This window comes from Sycon ciliatum, chromosome 5 (genome assembly GCF_964019385.1).
Source record: "Sycon ciliatum chromosome 5, ocSycCili1.1, whole genome shotgun sequence".
In the NCBI taxonomy this organism is placed as follows: Eukaryota; Metazoa; Porifera; class Calcarea; order Leucosolenida; family Sycettidae; genus Sycon; species Sycon ciliatum.
This window is the reverse complement of record NC_088647.1, coordinates 3,286,737-3,298,069: the sequence shown is the minus strand read 5'-3', so window position 1 is coordinate 3,298,069 and position 11,333 is coordinate 3,286,737.

Genomic DNA, 11,333 nt, shown 5'->3' with positions numbered 1-11,333 from the left:
GTCACTATTTTCGCTTGTCTGCTGGTGTCTCCGCACTCCAGCTTTCTCCTGTCGGTGTCACGTCCCAGTACACAACCGAGAGGACTACTAACAAACAGTTCACTGCACTAACAGCATTGAACACAGCCCTTCTTTCACTTCGTGAATACAATAAACCAATTGAAAATGACCAAATTCTGCAGTGATCGACCTTCTCTGTGGTGGAGCTAAGCCTTTCGTACGTCATCACTGCGCTGGTTGCTATGGCAACGTGGGTATACAATTGGCGATTTGGCAAGTTTGGCTTATCGTATGGAAGCGAGAGATATTCCATTCGAACCGATATCAAATTGTCTTTCTTCTGGACCATACTCGAAAAATCGATGCACTTCCCCTTTAATTACAGGTTAGTGCATGGCAGGGAGGGCCTTATGGCGACAGGTTAGCCCGAGGGCCGTAGTCCCGAGGGCTAACCTGAAGGGCGCAAACAAGCCATAAGGCCCTCCCTGCCATGCACTAACTATTTTAGAACGAGGTTACATGCACAATTTATCCCACTTGCATTATGCTTGTGTACCCTTCTTATATTGGGTAGTTTTGTGGTTTGTGTGCAGAGAGACTTGGTGTGGTATGATAGAATATTTTCTTCTGGTAACTCAGCACCACTGAGGACTACTAAAAGTAGAATAGAAGCAAATGAAATGCTGGGCTCTTGTTGCGAGCTTCATTCTTACTCATAGCTTCTGGAGCTATTTAGGGGCTTCGAGAGCCTCTTTTCATATAATGACTTTGATCTTCGGTTTTTATAGGGTTCCGCCAGCTAGCTGTTGACAAAGGAAAATCGTGCAGATGGAAGAGTACGGGAGGCAAAAACCGTACACACTTCTGAAATGCGTAGCTTTTAGTAGTACGACACCGTACATTTTATGCAGAATTCATTAAGCCTAGTTCACATTCGACGGGAAGCGACGGGACGGTCTGACGGCGTCCAATGTGAACACCAGGAACGGGAACGCAACCGTACTACCGTACAGATCGGGAAGCGACGGGAAGAGTTGGATCGATCCAACTTTTCATACCGTAGACGGGCGTAGACGGGGACGCAAGCGTACAAAACGGCTGCAATTCGAGTGTGAACAGGAGACGGCGTCGTGCGCCGACTGCTCCCGATTCGGACTTGGAAATTTTTAGCATTTCGAACACTGCGCTTCCCATGATAACTCACAGAATGGCTAGCACGACTTGAGTTGAATTTTAGCAACATAAGATCTCATGTCACTTATTGTATTTAGGGATAGTTCAGAAGCGTGACAGACGAACTATTCTATCATTTCCTGGGGCTATTATTTGAATGCCACAACTTTCAGGGCTAATTTTTTGGTCTTCACGAAAAACTGGTATTGTGAACTTGATTCCGCTTCTTTCAAGGAGAAATAATTGAAAAGAAGTCCCGAAAAACGAGAAATTAGGTCCAAAAGTCACCCCGTCACGGACCGTGCCTTATGACTCGCGCCGTTCGACGGTGAACGTCGCAACGACTGCTGCATGTCGTGTCGTACGAATCGTACAGGATTTACAGCTCACCCCAGCCCTCCCGACAAGCCCTTACGTCCCGTACCGTCGGCGTTGCGTCGAATGTGAACTAGGCTTTATCTGCACCGTACTATAATGCATAATTAGGAAGTTGTACGCACTTTTTAGAGTATATTCAGCGGGATTTGAGAGTAGTAAAATTACGATTGAGCCGGCTTTAAACTCTGATAAGGCCCTTGGCGGGAATGTCGCTGATTGGTTGTTTCCTGGACAACGAGACAGACCTCGTTCTAAAGACTTACAGGAGAAAGAGTGTATAGGTTGGCCATGTACCGTGGAGATTGGATATTATAATGGCACTCCTTCGGGAGAAAACGAAAATTAATGTCGCTATCTCTTTTTCTAAAAACGGTCACCAGCAAACCCTATTATAATATTATAGGATTTGGTTTCTGGCTAAAGGATTTTGATAAACAACCTATGCAACAACCTATAGCGTGGGCTCCGGTGTGGGGAGCAAACCCTTTCTAACCTATGCAAACATATACAAATTGATGAAATGAGTTTCATGAGGTGTTTGGAACAGCTTTCGATGCACTCCGATGGGAATTTCAAGCCGATCGGCCAATTTCCGGGTGAAACTTCTGTCATACATGTACATGTAGTACAGTGAAGAGCACTAGATGTGTCAACCTGTGGAAGTACTCCTCAGTCAATCACAGACTTCTATTCATGGTATCTTTGTACTTATTCAGTGTACCGAGCACTTCAACTATTATTGCTTTCCCTACCAGTTCTATCATCATTTGCATCGATTACAACACTCTGGATAATGTAGAAAACTCAAATCCTATATATTTAAATGTAGGATGTGTAAAAACACTGAAATGTCCTCCTTAAAACGTCTCTATAAGTCAAGCGATAACACTCTTGAAAACTTCTGAGGAGAGCCAACGGATGCTGCCCTAACACCTTACAATACAATTTAGGCGCACAACTTATCCCGGGTGGTGGCATGATCATGATTATTTTTTTATTGAAAAAAATCCTATATATAGGATTTGACAGTTCAAGAGATACTTAGTATTCGATCTGTCACTAAACCCAATCTTCACAGGTAGTATGCAATAATTATGTATATCAACATGATAGAAATGTATTGCACATATGCATGTGCATAATATAAGGCTATCATTTTTTATATCTATGTTTCACGTCAGTTCAACTTCCAGAATCATATGCGAGAGGTGGAAAGAAATAAAAAGTTGCAGAATAATAAAAAAGGATCATCAGAGGGCAGAGGCGTATAGCACTGGACATACTACATAGCCTATTGACTATTGTCAATAGTTCGTGCATGGTGTACATTCGAAAGAAAAATCGTACATCGAAGCACAAATCTTGGTTATCAGCAAGAGGAAATATTCGCTTTGGACAGAGGAGGCAACCGTTGGTGCCCATGCTTCGCTGGATTATTGTACTCAGCCTTCAGCAGCGGTGCAAAGAGCTCCGAAACGACGCATCCTCTCAGCTTGAGGCGATCGATGCGGTCTGGTGTAAGCTCAAAGAATTCTGCTCGCAGATGCAGAACAAACGATCTATCAACGCTGGCCTCGAGGCCAATTCTGAATCCCAGCTTCGCTGTATGCAACCAGTCCACATTGATGACTCGCACGATCGTACACTCACTGTGCATGTTCGATTTTTTTTATTTTTTTTCCGAAAAAAATCAAAACGTGTGCGTGCGGACGACGCGAAACATAGATATAAAAAATGATGGCCTAATGCCGCATGATACCGGTAATGGATTTCAGTATTTTCAGATGTGTATGTGCATGTGTCTTGCCTGCATAGTTCAAGCCAAAGGTCATGCATAGCAACTACACCACTGCACTGCGGCTACAATGTGCAATGACCAGCACGCGCGGAGTGACCCAGAGGTCTGGGCATGTGACACAGACATGTCCAATGCATGCCACAGGGCCTGATACAAGAGGAAATTCGTTATATTCGGTGCATTTTCAGGTCTTCGGGTGCCAAAAAAGTGTCAGTAAATTTGATCTGTTGTTATTTTCGAGGTCGCTATGCCCGATCTATACCAGGGTTCTAGCCAGGTCAATATAGTAGGGGGGCGGGCATGGGAAAAAGTTACCCCATGACCCATTTTTTCCATTGTCCAAAATTGTCTTGCCATGCAAAATGTAACATACAGGGTGAACCCCCGACTTCACCCCTCACCAATGTGCCTTTATGAACCCTCTAGTAGTGACTATCGACTGTATTTTCGTTGAATGGCGTGAAAAAACACAAAAATCGGAAAATGAGTAGGGGGGCAGCACTTTTTCACAGGGGGCGTGCAAACGGAGTAGGGGGGGGGGGGGGCGCTGCGCCCCCCTACCCCCTTTGGCTAGAACCCTGTATACTGTACAGAAAGGACTTGCTAAACGACTTGGCCAACAGAAATTTGTCGCTATACTCGATTTGTCATTACATCCAAGGTCGTTATATCCAATCTCCACTGTAGCTTATCTTGATTTCCACGCCGATTGTCTGATACCAATCCAACGAGCAAATGAATAATATACTTTCCTATTCGAATTTTCTTGGAGCAGTAACGTATTGATAAAGTCGGATACAAGTACTAAATGAAAAGTCAATGAGGAGACAGAAACAGCAATACATAAATTAATATTGCCAATGCACAGTACCTGGACTAGGAAACGCTACACAATCACAAATGATAGCGTAACTTGTAGCTCTTTTGGTCCTCTTTTCTTCTTATATATTAATCCTTGGCTCTCCACCCGAGTCCAACTCTTTTATCACTGAGAATTTCCTTCGAGAAACGGTTAACTATAGTAGCAAAGCCCCGTCAGCAACAGCATTGATCTTCTCCTCAGTGAATCGCTCTGAACGATGATTCAAAGTACAATGTTGTAGAGGTAGCGATTTGAGAAATTATGTGTTAAGGGAGCATGTGCCTTTCCTGCCGACTTGTCTTGACTGACTCACGACTCAGTGCCGTCCAGAGCATATGAGAAGTCCATCAAATGGTTTTGAGCCATCTTATTTGCAAGTTATTTGCAAGTTAGAGAAATACTATAAGCACGAGAGGCAAGCACGTCTTGAAGGAGAGGCCGAGAAGCTTCTTAGTTCTGACCCGAAGGTGGAATGGCTTCCTATCCCCGTCGGTCTCCTTTTATCCTTGGGCTGATGACGTGTCAGTGCCATTTCCGCACTCGGCATTGCGGGTGCGACGGGTTCAAGTTCGCCCAAAGGCCATCATTCAACACAGGATTATTCCTGGCTCAGCATCTCTGCTTTGGACAAGGCAAGACTGGCGACGTCGACGGCGGCTGCGTTGGTTGCGGCCGTCAGGCGTTCCCTTTCGGCCTTGGTGGCGTCCCGGACGGCGACAACTGCGGGAGTTACCGTGGGCGGCCTCGGTGGTGCAGCACCGGATGGCCGTGGTCTTTTTGGCGGAGGCCCTTCTTCAATCGCCGAAGCGAATTTCTTCAGTGAATTCAGGACAGACATCAACCCGCCCGACAGAGCCCGGAGTGTCTGTGCTTGCGCTGGTCTGTTGAGCGCTTCGAGTGCGGCTGCACCCGCCTGCAATGCCATCAACAAGTCCTGCTGGTGACTGGCGTGCCATGGCAGTGATCTTGCCGAGGTGGTACGTCAATTGTCCGCCATTCTGCTCAAGAAGAGGACACACATTAAACTGTTTAGCATTATCGCTTGATCCTGGCCATGACACTTCCACTCGGCAAACTGGTCCAGATAGTCTCCCAGCACGGGTTTTTCGAGAGTGTGCGAAAGAGCTCGCACCCCCTCTGACTAAGCTGTTTGCCCTCTGCCTACGCTGCTCGCATCATCCCAACCCCTGGAAGACGGCACACGTCGTGCCTATCAACAAGCGCGCTTCCAAAGCAGCAGTGAGAAATTACCGACCTATTTCCCTTCTGAGTATTGTGTCAAAGATTATGGAGACTATCATCAACAGGCAAATTGTCAATCACCTAGAACGTCACATAGTCCTATCTCCTAGGCAGTTTGGCTTCAGCCGTGGACTTGGAACTGCCGACCTCCTCACTGCCCTCCATCATGAGTGTTCCGGCATAGTGGGCCGCAATGGAATCGCTCGACTTGTTGCAGTCGACATAGCTGGTGCTTTCGATAAAGTTTCGCACACTGGCATACTGCATAAAGCTGAAATGTCCAGTATTGGCGGGTCAATTCTGTCTTGGCTTCACTCGTACCTTCAGGAAAGGAAGATGAGGGCTGTTGTTGGTGGTCAGACCTCCTCGCACTTCTCAATCCAAGCCGGTGTGCCGCAAGGCAGTATGTTAGGACCAACGCTCTTCCTTATCTATGTCAACGACATCTCTGATTGTGTCTCCCCTGACTGCCAGCTAGCGTCGTATGCAGACGACACAACACTGTACTGCCTGATCCGTGCCGATGACGTGTCCCCCGCCACTTTTAACTCACTGCAAGTCTCCCTCGATGACCTCCAAGCTTGGGGATCGAGATGGAAGGTCCAGTTTGAGCCGACAAAGTGCCAGGGAATGTCGATGAGCAGACGATCAACACCCCTCCCACCCTCTTCTCTCAGCTTCGATGGTACCGTGATCAGAGAGGAAACCGATGTTAAGCTTCTCGGTGTGACCTTCGACCGCAAACTGCTGTTCCGCAGCCATCTCCACCAGGTTACAGTCAGAGCCAGCAGCGCCTTGGCTTCTTCAGGAAGGTGTGCCCAGTACTCGACCGCAACGGCCACCTCAGCGTATACAAAGGCTTCATCCGCCCAACCAATCATGGAATGTGCTCCCCTAGTCTGGCAAGGCGCAGCCCGGTCCAACCTCGCGAAGCTTGACCACATCCAGCAACGGTGCATGCGCAGCATTGGTGCTGGGACCATGCTCCCAAGCTTATCAGCCCGTCGGCAAGTCTGGGGACTGTGCTACCTGTTCAAGCTGCACTACATTTCCGGTCCGGCCCAGCTGACAGACATGCTGCCACCTGCTGCCCCTGAGCCCACCCCCGAAACCCGCCCCCAACATCAAGTGAAACACTCCCATGCCTTCCAGTTGTCGCACCCCCTCCCCACAACAAGTACTGACATCCTACACCGATCCTTCCCCTTTCGGCCTACTAACAACATAGTATGCTCTACCCTCTGCCATCCTGAACGCTCCCCCCCCCCCTCCCCCCCCCCCATCCAAGGCAGCGTTGGAACGCTTCAAAGTGGCAGTGTACAAGTACCTCCTCGAGCAAACTTGTGGGACTGCTGTCGACGTGTACACCACAGACTAGCATACTACCTGATGGCCTAACTCTTTCTTCTTTGGTGAAAAAAGAAGAAGGACAACATGTTACGAGTTATGACAAACTGTCCACCAACGTAACCAGATCTTATACAGTCAGTGAGTGCGACAAAATGGCACAAAACTGACGAGGAGTACTGAGACATTCGGCGACCGGACACCTAGCTCCAACACGTCTCCAAGGCGCAAACCAACAACCATCCAACTTGGAAGGCTCAGGTTCGGAGAGGTCCAAGAGGGGAAGGAAAGTGCAATGAAGAAGAGCACGAGCTATGCATCACGACAACAAAGAATGCCGAAAGTTACTGGATGATGACGAAACTAGTAAGACTATTGGACATACCGGCCGTACTACAACTCGACAACGCAAAGCAACAGACCACCCAACTTGGGAGGCTCAAGTTTATGTAATAAACATAGAAAGGGGAAGCTAAGCGAAGACGAATTATTTGTTGCCGTGATGTGTAGCTCGTGCTCTTCTTCATTGCGCTTTCCTTCCCCTCTTGGACCTTTCCGAACCTGATCCTTCCAAGTTGGAAGGTTGTTGTTGTTGTTTTTTATGTATTTTACATCGCATGGCAAACGGGCAGTTCTGCCCAATATTATGAAAGCGATGACAACCAGTAAGAAGAGTCAGAAATGAAGAGAAAATAAATAAAAATAAAAATACGAAAATGGAAGTAGCAATGAGGGGAGGCAGGGTCAAGACGAGCAGAAAAAATGGATCTCAAATTTACAAGTCGGGTCATCGTAGCATGATTCTATCGAGCCTCATCAGCAGGTTACGAAAGCCATTACATTTAACCGAAGTAAAATACGCGTAGCATGCGTTTGAATTCACGGACAGATACTATGGACTTCATACAGTCGGGCAGGCCATTCCAGAGTCGGCAGCTGGCTAGAAGCGGCCGGCATGCGCCAGAAGCACTGTGGGCCAGGGGGAGGGGAAGGTTGCGTCCCAATTGACCTCGAGTGGTCATGCCTGTCGGCGGGCCTTGCAATACAATTCGGGACGACAACAGCTCACTGACGATTCCAGAACGGATTCTAAATGTCAGGAGTCGGAGCTTGAATTCCCCTCGTTCCAGCACTGGGCAGACACCCAGCCTGGTGTACAGGGGAAGAGTGTGGGCCAATGGGTGCTCATCGGCCACGCAACGGATGCAACGTTTATCCAGTTTGGCTACTGTGTTCCGCTGCTCAGCGGACAGTCCTGGGAGAAACGCATTCGACGCATATAGAATATCCGGTATGACAAGGGCAGAGAAATACAGCATCGCCTGCCGCACTGTTAGGCAGTGCCAGATCTGGCGGAGGATCCGCAGCTTCATAGCCGTGCGTCGGACGATAGAGGTGACTTGCGGTGACCAGCGAAGATTTTCGTCCAGAGTGACTCCGAGGTAGCGAGCCGTACTGATCTGGGCAAGAGGCGTGCCAGTGCAAGTAATGTGGAGGTTGAGGTGTGCCTGCCGTCCAGCTTTGATTGCAAGCACTTGCGTCTTTCCGGTGTTGAGGATAAGCCCTTTGGCATCGAGTAGCCTGGCGACAGCCGACACTGCTGCGGAAAGGGTGATGTTGATGGCGTGCGCGCTAGCGTGGCTCAGGTACAGCATGATGTCGTCCGCGAAATTTAGTGTACGCACCGGGTCAGCTACTGATGCGACACATCTCGTGTAGATCGCGAATAATATCGGACCAAGCACGCTTCCCTGGGGGACACCGCACGTGCAAGCTGTTTCCTCTGAGCATGTACCGTTGGCAGTGACCACACACTGGCGTCGTGCGCTGAGGTAGTCCGCAAACCAGTCCAGTGCCGTAGAGGAGACACCAAGTTCGAAGAGATCCTGGAGCAAGGTCTGGTGTTGGACCTTGTCGAAAGCTTTGCTCATATCAATGAGCACCACGCCGGTATGCAGGTGCTGGTCTGCGGCTTCGTAAAATTGATCCACAGCCAACAAGACTGCGTCCTCCGTGGAGTGGTGGGCTCGGTAAGCGAATTGCTCGGCAGGAAGGAGGTCATGTTCGGTTAGGAGCACACAGAGCCTTTTATGCACAATCCTTGCCAGGATCTTTGAAACAACCGGGAGCGAAGATATAGGGCGGTAGTTCTTAGCAGTTTCGGGGTCTCCTGCCTTGAAAATGGGGCGAATATGGGCCAATTTCAGCATTATCGGAACCTTTCCCGATGGCCAGTGACGCGTTCATCAAGATAGTCAGTGACGGGGCGAGGACCCGAGCGCAGTGTCGCAACACATAGCAGGGAATTCTGTCGCTACCCGTGGCCTTCCTCTCGTCTACCTTCAGTAGGAGAGCAAGCACTTCTTCGCATGTGGCTGGTTCGAAGCGGTTCAAGCCATCTGCAATGCCCGGTCCCTCAGGTTGGGATAGGACATCAGGTCGCTGCGGATCGCTGACAACTGAACTGAATTGGGCATTGAGGGCAGACGCAGTGAGCCGAGTAGGAGTTGACGATTTCTTCCGACCGCAGAGGTCGTTGAGGACCTTCCAAGCTTTCCGGGGGTTGGATTGACACGTGTCCAGTAGTTGTGTGTAGTAGGATGATTTCAGCTGACGAGCAAGCTGCTTTGCGGGCATCTGAAAATGTGTCGTAAAGTTCCGTGTCCGTAGGTTTTTGGAGCCAACCATGGTGGGCATGATTTCGTTCGCGGACTGCATCATGGTAAACGGCCGTTTTCCATGGGGATCTTGTAAGAATCTGATGTCTAGAGCTGGATAAGCGGTGCTCCTGGACAGGAGCATGCCTGTCAAGGAGTGAGGTGACCTTGTCCTACCATAGCTGCCACATATCTTCCAAGGATTTCGCCGTGCTGAAGTCTTCTAGACGAGAGTTGACCAAGTCCTGGCAGAGCTGCGGAAGATTTATTCCTCTTGTGTTTCGGCTAGATCTGAGTACTGGCACGGTTGGCATTTCGAAGGCAAGGGTAGCCAAGATGGGGAGGTGGTCACTGAGGCTGTGCGGGAGAACGCGGCAAGAGCCCACTGCACCGTCCTCAGCCAATAGGAGGTCTATGGTGGTTCTGGACCTACCACGTCCAACACGCGTCGATTCAGTGACGTGGTTCAAAATTAAAGTTACCGCAGAAGTGTTGAAGATGCGTCAGCTGGGCGGCTCTGGAAGACGATGTGTCGATATTGAAATCTCCGACCAAAGCAATAGGCGTGCCGGCCCTGGGCGCGTGGACTGAGTCCACAGCGTTGTTGGTTTGCGCCTTGGAGAAGTGTTGGAGCTAGGTGTCAGGTCGCCGAATGTCTCAGTACTCCTTGTCAGTTTTGTGCCATTTTGTCGCACTCGCTGACTGTATAAGATCTGGTTACGTTGGTGGACAGTTAGTCATAACTCGTAACATTTGTCCTTCTTTTTTCACCATAATTTAATTGGTTCACGATCCGAGTTGATCTTTCTTCTTTCTTTCTTTTTTACCCCCCCCCCCCCCCCCCCCCCCCTGGTGCGCGTTGTGTGCAAGGATACCGAGACCTCTGGTCGGAGGAGTCCACAACGCCCCACCTACACAGCTGCGCTAGTGGATACTATTAGTCAGCCCCGACTAATAGTTAATATTGTTCTGTCAACCCTCAACTTCTGTGTTCTAATCGTTTCTTCGTTCTCCCTGCATGCAACTTTGTTATCTTTCTTGTTCTAATTTTTTTGTCTCGAGCCGGGTTTGTGTTCTTTGTAGAAAAAGCCTGCAAGACTGTACCACTCCCTGCTCAATACGCAGTGTTTCGAGACAATCAGCCCATATCAGTTCAGCTTGAGTATGACAATGCTGCAGCAGCAGCACTTAAAAAAAATTATGGAGATCCGCGACATTCGAACACTCTCCGCTCCGGAGCAAGCTGGATGCATCCTCTGGTGAAACTACATGTACTGCATACATTTTTCTCTATCTTGTGAGACTGAGGTTCCTAGACAATGTTGTCTTGGTTGTAACTGGATGTACCTGTACCTAGATTTCCTTGTGTGATCATACATTGTGTGACCATACATTGTGTGATCATACATTATGTGATCATACATTATGTGATCATACATTATGTGATCATACATTGTGTGATCATACATTGTGTGACCATACATTGTGTGACCATACATGGTGTGATCATACATTATGTGATCATACATTGTGTGACCATACATGGTGTGATCATACATTATATGATCAACTGATCATACATTGTGTGACCATACATTGTGTGATCATACATTATGTGATCAACTGATCATACATTGTGTGACCATACATGGTGTGATCATACATTATGTGATCATACATTGTGTGACCATACATGGTGTGATCATACATTATGTGATCATACATTGTGTGACCATACATGGTGTGATCATACATTATGTGACCATATATTGTGTGATCATATTACATTGTGTGACCATATTACAGTGCGATTTCTTACGTAGGCGCTGACCGGTGGAATGCACTGCCACCTGCTTACCGCCTTTCTAATTCACCT